Here is a 14,457-nt window from a genome sequence, read left to right on the forward strand (position 1 = left end):
CATATTAAATGGGTCATACCTTTGGGAAGCAGTTCCTATTTCCAGCTGACCTAGGCAGACGGTCAGGTACAAATTTGTCAAGGAGTTGGATATCGGGGCAATTACTCCAATCCATGAGAACTTTCACCAACAAATCACATTATTACGGGAAAACATCCTGAGGTGCTTTCTGGTGGTGGGGAAAGAGAAAGAATGGAAGCTGAGCCTTCAGTGAATGTTGGGGAAAAAATTACTAAAAGCTTGGTTTAAAAAAAAACCTTTTTGAGGCAGGTTTAAAAAGGGAGAGATGGTGAAATTTTGGGTGAGAGTTTGAGAGTAGGGCTGAACAAGCTGAAAGCTCTGCTGCCACTGGTGGGGAAAAGAGATGAGGCATGATGGCGATAAGGACATGGTCACAATGAAGGAGTAGAGGCTGCAACAATAAGGTGGGGAGTAGCACAGTTGGTCTCCAACTTAGGTGAAGCTATCCATGAGCTGTTTTCATTTAGTATTGAAGCAATAGAGAAAGGGGTTTGAGGAGCCAGTTTGTGATTATTTGAAATAACTCTTTAAAAGAATGAAGATGCATCATGTCATCGGAAGAAAATCTTAGGCTCGAATTTTGATGGAATTTTGACTGCCAAGCATGAAACTTTTTTTTAAATCAACTTATGTATTTTAAAATTCTATTCTTAAAGCCTTAAAATATGAGACCAGAAATGACTGTTGCGCACAAGAGTGAATGCTCAGCATATTTCTATCACATTCATCTGCCTGCAATTTTAATAGACACATTAACCCATTTTAAGTAAATGGGTGAACCAATCAAATCCAATTGCCCTCCATTCCGGCCCTCTAACTGGTTGGTTGACTGGTTGCATTTTCTTATGAAATGTAGACCTGGTTTGAAAAGCTGTTAGTTGGCATGGATGGCTGCTGTTCGGACATTCTATTTATTGTGTATTTGCCAATAGTAGTTTGAAGTTCAGCACTATTTTAAAGAGAAATTTCGAGAGCAGGCAAAGAATCCTGATACATTAGCAGCAAATAAAACATTACTACTAGAACCTTAACAGTCACAATAAGAGGATGCATAGAGTAAAACTTGATTTCTGAGAAAGGGAATTGTCATCTATTGTGGTTATTATGAGAAGAGATTCTAAGACAACCATCATGGATGCATTCTGAATCAGTATGTTATGTATCTACCAAGGAAAGATGAAGTAGACTATGTGCTGCTGGGTAATGAAGCAGGGAACACATGTAATGTGAAGGTAGGCAAACAACTGTGAGGGGCGGGGGGGCAGCACTAACTCCAATCAGTTTACATTTAAAACAAATAGCAAGACAGAGGAACCCAAGATAGAAACGTTGATCTAAAATTTCAGTGAGATGAAAGAGGATTTATTCTTTATCTGAAGGTGGGAGACGAATTAAGGTAGTGGTGACAAAAGTAGATTGTGTAATCAAAGCAGAAGACTTAAATGACCAACTGTGCTTTGATGCCCCTTATAGCAGTCATCCTGCTGTACATCTGCCTCCAAAGCAGCTAGGCTCACCATCTCAGAAATATGCACATTTATTCCTTTTTGGATGAGTTGTGCAGAGCATGGAGGATCCATTGGCTAGAGAATACTGTGGAACCCTTCATACCTGGATAGTCCTAACACCGACCATGTTAGAAACATCGTGCTCCTCTGCTGCTGTTTGAGCCTCTTCCAGTGGAGCAAGGCTGAATGCTAAAGAATTAATGCATCATGACAACTTCCAACAAATCTCACATTGCTTTGCAGGACAAATTTGTTGACTATCACATATGATTTGCAGAGAGTGTGGATGCACTTCTCAAAGTTGAATGTAGGAGCTTGCAAAGCAGAGTAAGTGCCATGTGTTGCATGCTGAACCTTGGGGGGGCGGGGGGAAACAAACCTGACAAATTGGATAGTCTTTTCTTGCTACAATGCCAAAAGGCGGTGGCGTAGTCATATTATTACTGGACTAGTAACCCAGAGACCCAGGGTATTTCTCTGGGGACATGGGTTCGAATCCCATCACAGCAGAAGGTGGAATTTGAACTTAATTAATAAATCTTGAATTAAAAGCTAGTCTAATGGTGGCCATGAAACCATAGTCGATTGTTGTATAATATTTAATAAGTATTTATTTTATATTAATTAACTAATTAGTGCTAGGAATGAGAGTTAGCGGGGGTGAAGTGCTTCACGTGTGAGATGTGGGAGGTCCGTGACGCTTCCAGCGTTCCGGATGACTACATCTGCAGGAAGTGTACCCAGTTGCAGCTCCTCACAGACCGCATGGATCGGCAACTGGTTGCACTTAGGAGCATGCAAGTGGCAGAAAGTGTCATAGACAGGAGTTTTAGAGAAGTGGTTACACCCAAGGTGCAGGCAGATAGTTGGGTGACCGCGAGAAGGGGCAGGCAGTCAGTGCAGGAATCCCCTGTGGCTATCCCCCTCTCTAACAAGTATACCGTTTTGGATACTGCTGGGGGGATGGCCTATCAGGGGAAAACAGCAGCAACCAGAGCAGTGGCACCACGGCTGGCACTGTTGTTCAGCAGGGAGGGACAAAGCGCAGAAGAGCAATAGTTATAGGGGACTCTATAGGCGCTTCTGTGGACGTGAAAGAGACTCCAGGATGGTATGTTGCCTCCCTGGTGCCAGGGTCAAGGATGTCTCTGAACGGACAGGGGGCATTCTAAAGGGGGAGGGTGAACAGCCAGAGGTTGTGCTATACAATCGGTCCCAACGACATAGGCAGGAAGAGTGATGAGGTCCTGCAGGGGGAGTTTAGGGAGTTAGGTAGAAAGTTAAAAAAACAGGACCTCGAGGGTTGTAATCTTGGGATTACTCCCTGTGCCAGTGAGGCTAGAAATAGGAAGATAGTGCAGCTAAACACGTGGCTGAACAGCTGGTGTAGAAGGGAGGGTTTCAGATATCTGGACCATTGGGATCTCTTCAGGGACAGATGGGACCTGTACAGGAAGGACGGGTTGCATCTAAACTGGAGGGGCACAAACATCCTGGCTGCGAGGTTTGCTAGCGTCACTCGGGAGGGTTTAAACTAGTGTGGCAGAGGGGTGGGAACCAGAGCAGTAGGGCAGCAAGTGAAATAAATGAAGGGGAACTAGTAAATAAGGCCAGTAACACTAAGAGGAAGAGCAGGCAGGGAGATGTTGCGGAGCACAGCGGGTCTGGTGGTCTGAAGTGCATTTGTTTCAATGCAAGAAGTATAACAGGTAAGGTAGATGAAAGAGCTTGGATTAGTACTTGGAACTATGATGTTGTTGCTATAACAGAGACTTGGTTGAGGGAAGGACAGGATTGGCAGCTAAATGTTCCAGGATTTAGAAGCTTCAAGCAGGATAGAGGGGGATGTAAAAGGGGTGGAGGAGTTGCATTACTGGTTAAGGAGAATATCACAGATGTACTGCGGGAGGTCACCTCGGAGGGGTCATGCAGCGAGGCAATATGGGTGGAGCTCAGGAATAGGAAGGGTGCAGTCACGATGTTGGGGGTTTACTACAGGCCTCCCAACAGCCAGCGGGAGGTAGAGGAGCAGATATGTAGACAGATTTTGGAAAGATGTAAAGGTAACAGGGTTGTAAGTGGTGGGTGATTTTAACTTCCCCTATATTGACTGGGACTCACTTAGTGCTAGGGGCTTGGATGAGGCAGAATTTGTAAGGAGCATCCAGGAGAGCTTCTTGAAACAATACGTAGATAGTCTAACTAGGGAAGGGGCCGTACTGGACCTGGTATTGGGGAATGAGCCCGGCCAAGTGGTCGAAGTCTCAGTAGGGGAGCATTTCGGGAACAGTGACCATAATTCCCCAAGTTTTAAGGTACTTGTGGATAAGGATGAGTAGTCCTTGGGTGAAGGCGCTAAATTGGGGGAAGGCTAATTATAACAATATTAGGCAGGAACTGAAGAATTTAGATTGGGGGCGGCTGTTTGAGGGTAAATCAACATCTGACATGTGGGAGTCTTTCAAACGTCAGTTGATTAGAATCCAGGACCAGCATGTTCCTGTGAGGAAGGAGGATAAGTTTGGCAAGTTTCTGGAACCTTGGATAACGCGGGATATTGTGAGCCTCGTCAAAAAGAAAAAGGAAGCATTCGTAAGGGCTGGAAGGCTAGGAACAGACAAATCCCTTGAGGAATATAAACACAGTAGGAAGGAACTTAAGCAAGGAGTCAGGAGGGCTAAAAGGGGTTATGAGGAGTCATTGGCAAACAGGATTAAGGAAAATCCCAAGGCTTTTTATACGTATATAAAGAGCAAGAGGGTAACCAGGGAAAGGGTTGGCCCACTCAAGGACAGAGAAGGGAATCTATGTGTGGAGCCAGAGGAAATGGGCGAGGTACTAAATGAGTACTTTGCATCAGTATTCACCAAAGAGAAGGACTTGGTGGATGATGAGCCTAGGAAAGGGAGTGTAGATAGTCTCAGTCATCTCATTATCAAAAAGGAGGAGGTGTTGGGTGTCTTGCAAAGCATTAAGGTAGATAAGTCCCCAGGGCCTGATGGGATCTACCCCAGAATACTGAGGGAGGCAAGGGAAGAAATTGCTGGGGCCTTGACAGAAATCTTTGCATCCTCATTGGCTACAGGTGAGGTCCCAGATGACTGGAGAATAGCCAATGTTGTTCCTTTGTTTAAGAGGGGTAGCAAGGATAATCCAGGAAAGTATAGGCCGGTGAGCCTTACGTCAGTGGTAGGGAAATTATTAGAGAGGATTCTTCGGGACAGGATTTACTCCCATTTGGAAACAAATGGACTTATTAGTGAGAGGCAGCATGGTTTTGTGAAGGGGAGGTCGTGTCTCACTAACTTGATTGAGTTTTTTGAGGAAGTGACAAAAGATGATTGATGAAGGAAGGGCAGTGGATGTTATCTATATGGACTTCAGTAAAGCCTTTGACAAGGTCCCTCATGGCAGACTGATACAAAAGGTGAAGTCACATGGGATCAGAGGGGAGCTGGCAAGATGGATACAGAACTGGCTTGGTCATAGAAGACAGAGGGTAGCAGTGGAAGGGTGCTTTTCTGAATGGAGGGATGTGACTAGTGGTGTTCCGCAGGGATCAGTGCTGGGACCTTTGCTGTTTGTAGTATATATAAATGATTTGGAGGAAAATGTAGCTGGTCTGATTAGTAAGTTTGCGGACGACGCAAAGATTGGTGGAGTTGCGGACAGTGATGAGGATTGTCAGAGGATACGGCAGGATATAGATCGGTTGGAGACTTGGGCGGAGAAATGGCAGATGGGAGTTTAATTCGGACAAATGTGAGGTAATGCATTTTGGAAGGTCTAATGCAGGTGGGAAGTATACAGTAAATGGCAGAACCCTTAGGATTATTGACAGGCAGAGAGATCTGGGCGTACAGTCCACAGGTCACTGAAAGTGGCAACGCAGGTGGATAAGGTAGTCAAGAAGGCATACGGCATGCTTGCCTTAATTGGTCGGGGCATAGAGTATAAAAATAGGCAAGTCATGCTGCAGCTGTACAGAACTTTAGTTAGGCCACACTTAGAATATTGCGTGCAATTCTGGTCGCCACACTACCAGAAGGACGTGGAGGCTTTGGAGAGGGTACAGAAGAGGTTTACCAGGATGTTGCCTGGTCTGGAGGGCATTAGCTATGAGGAGAGGTTGGATAAACTCGGATTGTTTTCACTGGAACCATGGAGATGGAGGGGCGACATGATAGAGGTTTACAAAGTTATAAGCGGCATGGACAGAGTGGATAGTCAGAAGCTTTTTCCCAGGGTGGAAGAGTCAGTTACTAGGGGACATAGGTTTAAGGTGAGAGGGGTAAAGTTTAGAGGGGATGTGCGAGGCAAAATCTTCACACAGAGGGTGGTGAGTGCCTGGAACTTGTTGCCAGGGGAGGTGGTGGAAGCAGGTACCAAAGAGACGTTTAAGAGGCATCTTGACAAATACATGAATAGGATGGGAATAGAGGGATATGGACCCCGGAAGTGCAGAAGGTTTTAGTTTAGGCAGGCATCAAGATCGGCGCAGGCTTGGAGGGCCGAATGGCCTGTGCCTGTGCTGTACTGTTCTTTGTTGTAAAAACCCATCTGGTTCACGAATGTCCTTTAGGGAAGGAAATCTGCTGTCCTTACCTAGTCTGACCTACATGTGACTCCAGACCCACAGCAATGTGGTTAACTCTTACATGCCCTCTGAAATGGCCTAGCAAGCCACTCAGTTGTACCTAACCGCTACGAAGTCAATAAAAAGGAATGAAACCAGACGGACCACCCGGCATCGATCTAGGGACCGGAAACGACAACGGCAAACCCAGCCCTGTCGACCCTGCAAAGTCCTCCTTACTAACATCTGGGGGCTTGTGCCAAAGTTGGGAGAGCTGTCCCACAGACTAGTCAAGCAACAGCCTGACATCGTCATACTCACAGAATCATACTTTCCAGATAATGTCCCAGACACTGCCATCACCATCCCCGGGTATGTCATGTCCCACCGGCAGGACAGACCCACCAGAGGTGGCGGGACAGTGGTATACAGTAGGGACGGAGTTGCCCTGGGAGTCCTCAATATCGACTCCAGACCCCATGAAGTCTCATGGCATCAGGTCAAACATGGGCAAGGTAACCTCCTACTGATTACCACCTACCACCCTCCCTCAGCTGATGACTCAGTACCCCACCATGTTGAACACCACTTGGAGGAAGCACTGAGGGTGGCAAGGGCACAAAATGTACTCTGGGTGGGGGACTTCAATGTCCATCACCAAGAGTGGCTCGGTAGCACCACTACTGACCAAGCTGGCCGAGTACGAAAGGACATAGCTGCTAGACTGGGTCTGCGGCAGGTGGTGAGGGAACCAACAAGAGGGAAAAGCATACTTGACCTCGTCCTCACCAATCTGCCTGCCGCAGATGCTTCTGTCCATGACTATTGGTCGGAGTGACCACCACACAGTCCTTGTGGAGACGAAGTCCCGCCTTCACATTGAGGATTCCGTCCGTCATGTTGTGTGGCACTATCGCCGTGCTAAATGGGATAGATTCCGAACAGATCTAGCAATGCAAAACTGGGCATCCATGAGGCACTGTGTGCCATCAGCAGCAGCAGAATTGTACTCAACCACAAACTGTAACCTCATGGCCCGGCATATCCCCCACTCTACCATTATCATCAAGCCAAGAGACCAACCGTGGTTCAATGAAAAGTGCAGAAGGGCATGCCAGGAGCAGCACCAGGCATACCTCAAAATGAGGTGTCAACCTGCTGAAACTATCTGCGTGCCAAACTGCGTAAGCAGTATGCGATAGACAGAGCTAAGCGATCCCATAACCAACGAATCAGATCGAAGCTCTGCAGTCCTGCCACATCCAGCTGTGAATGGTGGTGGACAATTAAACAACTAACTGGAGGTGGTGGCTCCACAAATATCCCCATCATCAATGATGGGGGAGCCCAGCACATCAGTGCGAAATATCAGGCTGAAGCATTTGCAACAATCTTCAGCCAGAAGTGCCGAGTTGATGATCCATCTCGGCCTCCTCCTGAAGTCCCCAGCATCACAGATGCCAGACTTCAGCTAATTCGATTCACACCGCGTGATATCAAGAAACGACTGAAGGCACTGGATACTGCAAAAGCTATGGGCCCTGACAATATTCCGGCAATAGTACTGAAGACCTGTGCTCCAGAACTTGCCATCCCTAGCCAAGTTGTTCCAGTACAACTACAACACTGGCATCTACCCTGCAATGTGGAAAATTGCCCAGGAATGTCCTGTACACAAAAAGCAGGACAAGTCCAACCCGGCCAATTACCACCCCATCAGCCTACTCTCAATCATCAGTAAAGTGATGGAAGGTGTCATCAACAGTGCCATCAAGCGGCACTTGCTGAGCAATAACCTGCTCAGTGACGCTCAGTTTGGGTTCTGCCAGGACCACTCAGCTCCTGACCTCATTACAGCCTTGGTTCAAACATGGACAAAAGAGCTGAACTCAAGGTGAGGTGAGAGTGACTGCCCTTGACATCAAGGCAGCATTTGACCGAGTATGGCATCAAGGAGCCCTAGCAAAAATGAGGTCAATGGGAATCAGGGGGAAAACCCTCCGCTGGCTGGAGTCATACCTAGCTGGTTGTGGTTGTTGGAGGTCAATCATCTGAGCTCCAGGACATCACTGCAGGAGTTCCTCAGGGTAGTGTCCTTGCCCCAACCATCTTCAGCTGCTTCATCACTGACCTTCCTTCAATCATAAGGTCAGAAGTGGGGTTGCTCGCTGATGATTGCACAATGTTCAGCATCATTCGTGACGCCTCAGATACTGAAGCAGTCCGTGTAGAAATGCAGCAAGACCTGGACAATATCCAGGCTTGGGCTGATAAGTGGCAAGTAACATTTGTGCCACACAAGTGCCAGGCAATGACCATCTCCCCTTGACATTCAACAGCATTACCATCGCTGAATCCCCCACTATCAACATCCTAGGGGCTACCATTGACCAGAAACTGAACTGGAGTAGCCATATAAACACCGTGGCTACAAGAGCAGGTCAGAGGCTAGGAATCCTGAGGCGAGTAACTCACTTCCTGACTCCCCAAAGCCTGTCCACCATCCACAAGGCACAAGTCAGGAGTGTGATGGAATACTCTCCACTTGCCTGGATGGGTGCAGCTCCAACAACACTCAAGAAGCTCGACACCATCCAGGACAAAGCAGCCCGCTTGATTGGCACCCCATCTACAAACAAACATTCACTCCCTCCACCACCGACGCACAGTGGCAGCAGTGCGTACCATCTACAAGATGCACTGCAGCAAGGCTCCTCAGACAGCACCTTCCAAACCCGCGACCTCTACCAACTAGAAGGACAAGGGCAGCAAATACATGGGAACACCACCACCTGCACTTGGAACTATATCGCCGTTCCTTCACTGTCGCTGGGTCAAATTCCTGGAACTCCCTTCCTAACAGCACTATGGGTATACCTACCCCAAATGGACTGCAGCGGTTCAAGAAGGCAGCTCACCACCACCTTCTCAAGGGCAATAAATGCTGGCCTGGCCAGTGACGCCCACATCCCATGAATGAATAAATAAAAGTGATCACCGCCCCAGCTCTAAAAGTACATTAGTCATCTGCCGACTACTTGTACGTACTGCAGCCGGCTGATAAAGAAATCCACCATAATTGTCTGCAATGACTCAGTAGTTTAAAAGTTGGAGTCCACATTGTCCCCTTCATCGTGACAGACCGAGCAGTGCAGCAGATAAGTGCGGTTGCAGGACTTCCCATGCAGCATGATTTCTTCCTCTTCCCTTTGCCTGATAGTACAGATACTTCCAAATATGTCAACATCTTGGGCTCCTGGTCAAGCAATGCCTCGATTTTTAAAAATTCTCATCCTGGTTTTCAAATCCCCACGGCCTCACCCGTCCCCATCTCTGTAACCTCCTCCAGCCCAACCCTCCGAGATACCTATGCTCATCTAATTCTGGCCTCTTGAGCAGCTCCACTTTAAATTGCTCAACCATTGGTGGCCAGGTCTTCAACTCGGCCCTAAGCTCCGAAATTCCCCCCATAAACCTCCATCTTACTTTCCTCTAAGATGCTCCTTAAAACTTGCCTCTTTGACCAAGCTTTTGGCCACCTGCCTTAATATCGCCATACATTAGTCAGTGTCCAATTTTGCATTATAATGCTGTGAAGCAGCTTGGGATGTTTCATTACGTTACAGGTGCTATACAAGTTGTTGGTGTTTATTGTTCAGCTGCATATTTGAGTGAACAAGAAACTCGAACTGATTGAAGGCACAGATTTAAGAACCAGCATTCTTGAATATTTCAATGACTGTTCAGAACTCATCACATCACAGCAAGTAAATAAACAAAAAGTCAGTTTGTTGGAAGTTGCTCAAAAATTAGACAGTCCAAATGTATTTTAAACAGTCTTCCAAAATCAGGGGAGAAATACTGGGCTAGATTTTAAGAGCCCGCCGCCAATCTCAGTGGTGAGCTCAAAAAATGGCGGCCCGCAAAGAGCTGCCACAATCTCCCACGCTCAGCTTATTTAAATAGGTGGTGCGGCCCCCCACAATCACGTGGAGGGGTCAGGCTGGCCGTCCCCGGCAATGGCATCATGCGCCTATGTGCAGCCACTGGCACCTTTTTTTTTTTTAAAAGAGGGCAGTCAGCCCTGCCGGACAATTTGAATTTTTAAAGCAGTATCCCTCCCAAAGTTTATCTAATAAATTTTTTACGCCCCTTTGCCACCCCCTATTTGCCCTTCCTCCCCCAAAACACTTACCTTTTAAATCTGACCTCCCCCTCAAACTGCATAAAGTTTTAAGTTTACCCCTTCACACCATCCCCTACACCCATTACATTTATTTGACCCCCATCCCCCACCCACAGCACTGAAAATCTTAGCTCCTCCCCCCTCCCCACCAGTGTCACGCGGCTTTCCCCAGACGAGGAATTGAAGGCGTGGGAATGAAGGCCGCACTGAGGACCACGGTGGACCCGGAAGATGGAAGGGATGTTTATTATGTATTCATTTTATTGATTTAAATATTGAAATGCAGGTCCTGCCACTCAGCGGCGCGGCCGGGGCCCCAGAGCTTCGCCACCGTGGGGAGGATCGGGCCAGGTACTCCTGGCGTCGGCCTCCGTGGCGGACTGCTGCTGGACCCATATTCCTGCCCCCCTGCCCCTCTATGGAGTCCGAAGTCATGGCCTTGGTGAAATCCAGCCCATTATTTGATGAAACTAACGAAAGGTAGCAAAAAATTATGAATGTTAAGGGAAGAATAAAACTCAATAAAGCTACTTTGATGCATTCAACGACTGTGCGTGTGCCTTCAGCATTTCAATATTGTTCTCTCAATTTAATGCTTTTTCAAGCTTAATCTGACCCTGTATTATGCTTATTGACATCACTGTTTCCCAAATGCTCCCCGTCTTTTAGGTCACCTACTTGTTTCGATTACATATAACCAGATCAAATAGTGCTAACACCTTCATAGTTGCAATTATTAACTGAGAATAGAGTCATGCACACACTGCAAAGCAAAACACCCCAATTTATTTATTTTTATTTATTTATTTAGAGATACAGCACTGAAACAGGCCCTTCGGCCCACCGAGTCTGTGCCGACCAACAACCACCCATTTATACTAACCCTACAGTAATCCCATATTCCCTACCACCTATCTACACTAGGGGCAATTTACAACGGCCAATTTACCTATCACCTGCAAGTCTTTGGCTGTGGGAGGAAACCGGAGCACCCGGCGAAAACCCACGCGGCCACAGGGAGAACTTGCAAACTCCGCACAGGCAGTACCCAGAGTCGAACCCGGGTCTCTGGAGCTGTGAGGCTGCGGTGCTAACCACTGCACAGCATCACAAACATCCAAAATCTACTGTTGGCTAATTTAAAGCCATATGCATCTAGTAAATTGAGCAGCCCAACAAAAGCCCTGTGGCACATTCCTTTACCCCATTCTTTCCTTTAGCCCATGTGGTCACATTCACCTTAATTCTATATCATCTTTGACATCTAATGCAGTACCTTATCAAAACATTTTTTTAAAAATCCATAGAAGCCACATTCACATTTTGGTTCCCAATTCCCTTTTATTCAAAAGAATCATATATAAATTGATGCTGACTAATCCTCATTGCTCTTGGCAAAGCATGAGCTAAGCAATGTAATTTCACCCCGTGTCATCAGCTCCAATAATTTACTAAAGATTGAAGACGACCTGTCCTATAATTTCCTGTCTTATCAGTCTCCTTTCCCCATGTTCAAACCCTTTACTGCAATTTTCCTATACAAAGAAATTTGGAAAATTATAGTTAGAGCAATTGCTATTTACTCCCTCAGGACACTTATATCTATTCAGTCCATTCACGTTAAGTTTGAATGATTTCTTTGGTGCCATTTAGCTTTAAATGATAACCTCTAACAGTTCGTGACCCACTTGTGATTCCGCAATTCTGAAAACTGTCCTTTCAATCACAACAAGCTTGCTTGCTTTATCCCTTAGCAGCTTTATCTCCATCTTGACTAACCCTTACTATTATCATGTCTACACAAAGCCTTTTTATTGCCCATGGCTTTACTCATTTTCTCTTGGTCCCTTTCTGCTTTTCCAATTTTTTTTTTGTAGCTTTCCTATACATTAGTTATATTTGGCCCAGCATTCATTTTCTAGTCCGTAAGCACCGAATGTTTTATTCAGTATCAAAATTTCCCTATTCAACTTGTGGAATCCAAAGTTGTGACACGTTTCCTCCTTGGCATGTACTTGATTTCTACTCTCATTTAAATATTTCCTACTGCCGATCAACAATTCTATTTGCCACTTTTTTCTTCCATTTAATTCCTACTTGTCATAACTTGTTTTTTTCCCCTTTTTGATGCTTAATCTGACCTTGTATTATGCTTATGGATAGCACTGTTTCCCAAAGGTTCCCTGTCTTTTAAGTCACCTACTTGTTTTGCTTTGTTAGATAAAATCAGGTCAAGTAGTGCTACCTTTTTGAAAATTATTAATTAAAAACACAGTAATGAACACACTGCCAAACAAAACACTAATTTCATCACAACATCCTAATCTACTGTTGCCTAATTCAAATCTTCCACAATAACTATTAGTACTTGCTTAATTTGTTTACAAATTTCATCCTTAATTTCCTTTCCACTGTTCATTGGACTACAATATGTTCCCAGGTAAGCCTGATACTTTGTTATTCCTCAATTTAATTCAAAGGGAAGTGGTCCAAACAGAATACCTATGCTCTAGAGCAGTCTTTAATATTGATATTCCTCCTTCTTTCCCTATCCCTTTTGATAGTTTATACCCACAAATATTTAACTGTCAATTCTGGCCCAGATAGAGTCATTGAAAATGTTCTGTTTTCAATAAAACTAGCTCTACTTTTTTTCATATATAATCAGTGCACTTTATTTTAGTAGGAATTCCCTCGGACAATTTTCTGGCTCTCATTGATTCCTATACTGCCTTGTCCTTTCTATCTCTTTACTCTCTATACTTACTTTTCCTTCCAAGTTCTCACTTCCACCACCCCCCACCCCCCCCCCACCCCCCCCCCCACCCCCCACCCACCCCCAACTTGTGTTTTTTTTTAAATTGATTTGCAGGATGTTGGCAGCAGTGGTAAGGCCCAATTGCCCTTGAGATAACCAAGTAACATGCTAGGCCATTTCAGAGTCAACCGCATTGCTCTGGGTCTGAAGTCACATGCAGGCCAGACCAGATAAGGTTGGCAGATTTCATTAGTGAATCAGGTGGGTTTTTATTACAATCTGATAGTTTCATGGTCACCAATACTGAGACTAGCTGTTTATTGCAGATTTATTTAATTAAGGAATTTAAATTCCCCAGCTGCTAGAGTGAGATTTGAACTCATGTCTCTGAAGCATTAGTTCAAGCATCTGGATTACTCGCCAAATAACATAACCACTATGCCAGTATACCTGTAATGTAATTTTACAGAATCCTGCATGAATTCTACTTAAATTCAAACACTTCAAGACAATTTCTCTACCCTCAAAAGTCTTGACAGAAAATGTCACAGGACATTGATGTGCAATTTGTTCCAAATTGCACTGAAGGCATAAGGAGATTTCCACCACTCCAACAACTTCTGTTTTATTCAGAGGACGTGGGTAACCCGAACAAGGCTGCATTTATATCCCAATCCTACTTGCCCTAAGAAAGTGATGGTTGGCTTTCTCCTTGAGCCGCTCCAGTCTTTGTGGTGACAGTGCACTCATAATGGTGTTAGGCAGAAAATTCCACAAGGAGTGATGATATACTTCCCCATGAGAATGGTAGATGATTTAGAGGGGTTGGTGTTCCTACAACATCACTGCTTTTGTCCTTTTTAGCAGTAGAGATCAGGCAGCTGAAGAGTTCCTGCTGAGATATAAACTTGGAGAATTGCTGCAGTGCAGCCAGTGGCTACTACATACTACAACCACTGAAATGTGAGTGAAAATTAAATTGTAGAAAACAGCAGGCGTTTTAATTCAGACTGTAAAGCAGAATCTTCCCCTTCATGAATCATTTAGCAGCTTTAAGCACTGTTGTGACAACACACCTGTAAAGTTCACAGTCACCAGTGCTTTACAAAGATTTATCAACCAGCTATGTCACCCACAGTGGATTCTCTCTCATGCTCCCATTGAAAACAAGCAAAAAGCATGTTCTAGTGAGGGTTTTTACTTTGATTCCATTGCTATGAAGGATCACAGAATAGAATTATAGAATGGTTATAAGTACAGGGAGAGGCCATTTGGCCCATCGTGTTTGTGCAGGCTCTCTGCAAGAGCAACTCACCTAGTCCCACTCCCCTGCCTTTCCCTTAGCCCTGCAAATTTCCTTTCTTCAGATAATTATCCAGTTTTCTGTTGGAGGCCTGGATTGAATCTG

This window comes from Heterodontus francisci, chromosome 26, assembly GCF_036365525.1.
Source record: "Heterodontus francisci isolate sHetFra1 chromosome 26, sHetFra1.hap1, whole genome shotgun sequence".
Taxonomy (NCBI): Eukaryota; Metazoa; Chordata; class Chondrichthyes; order Heterodontiformes; family Heterodontidae; genus Heterodontus; species Heterodontus francisci.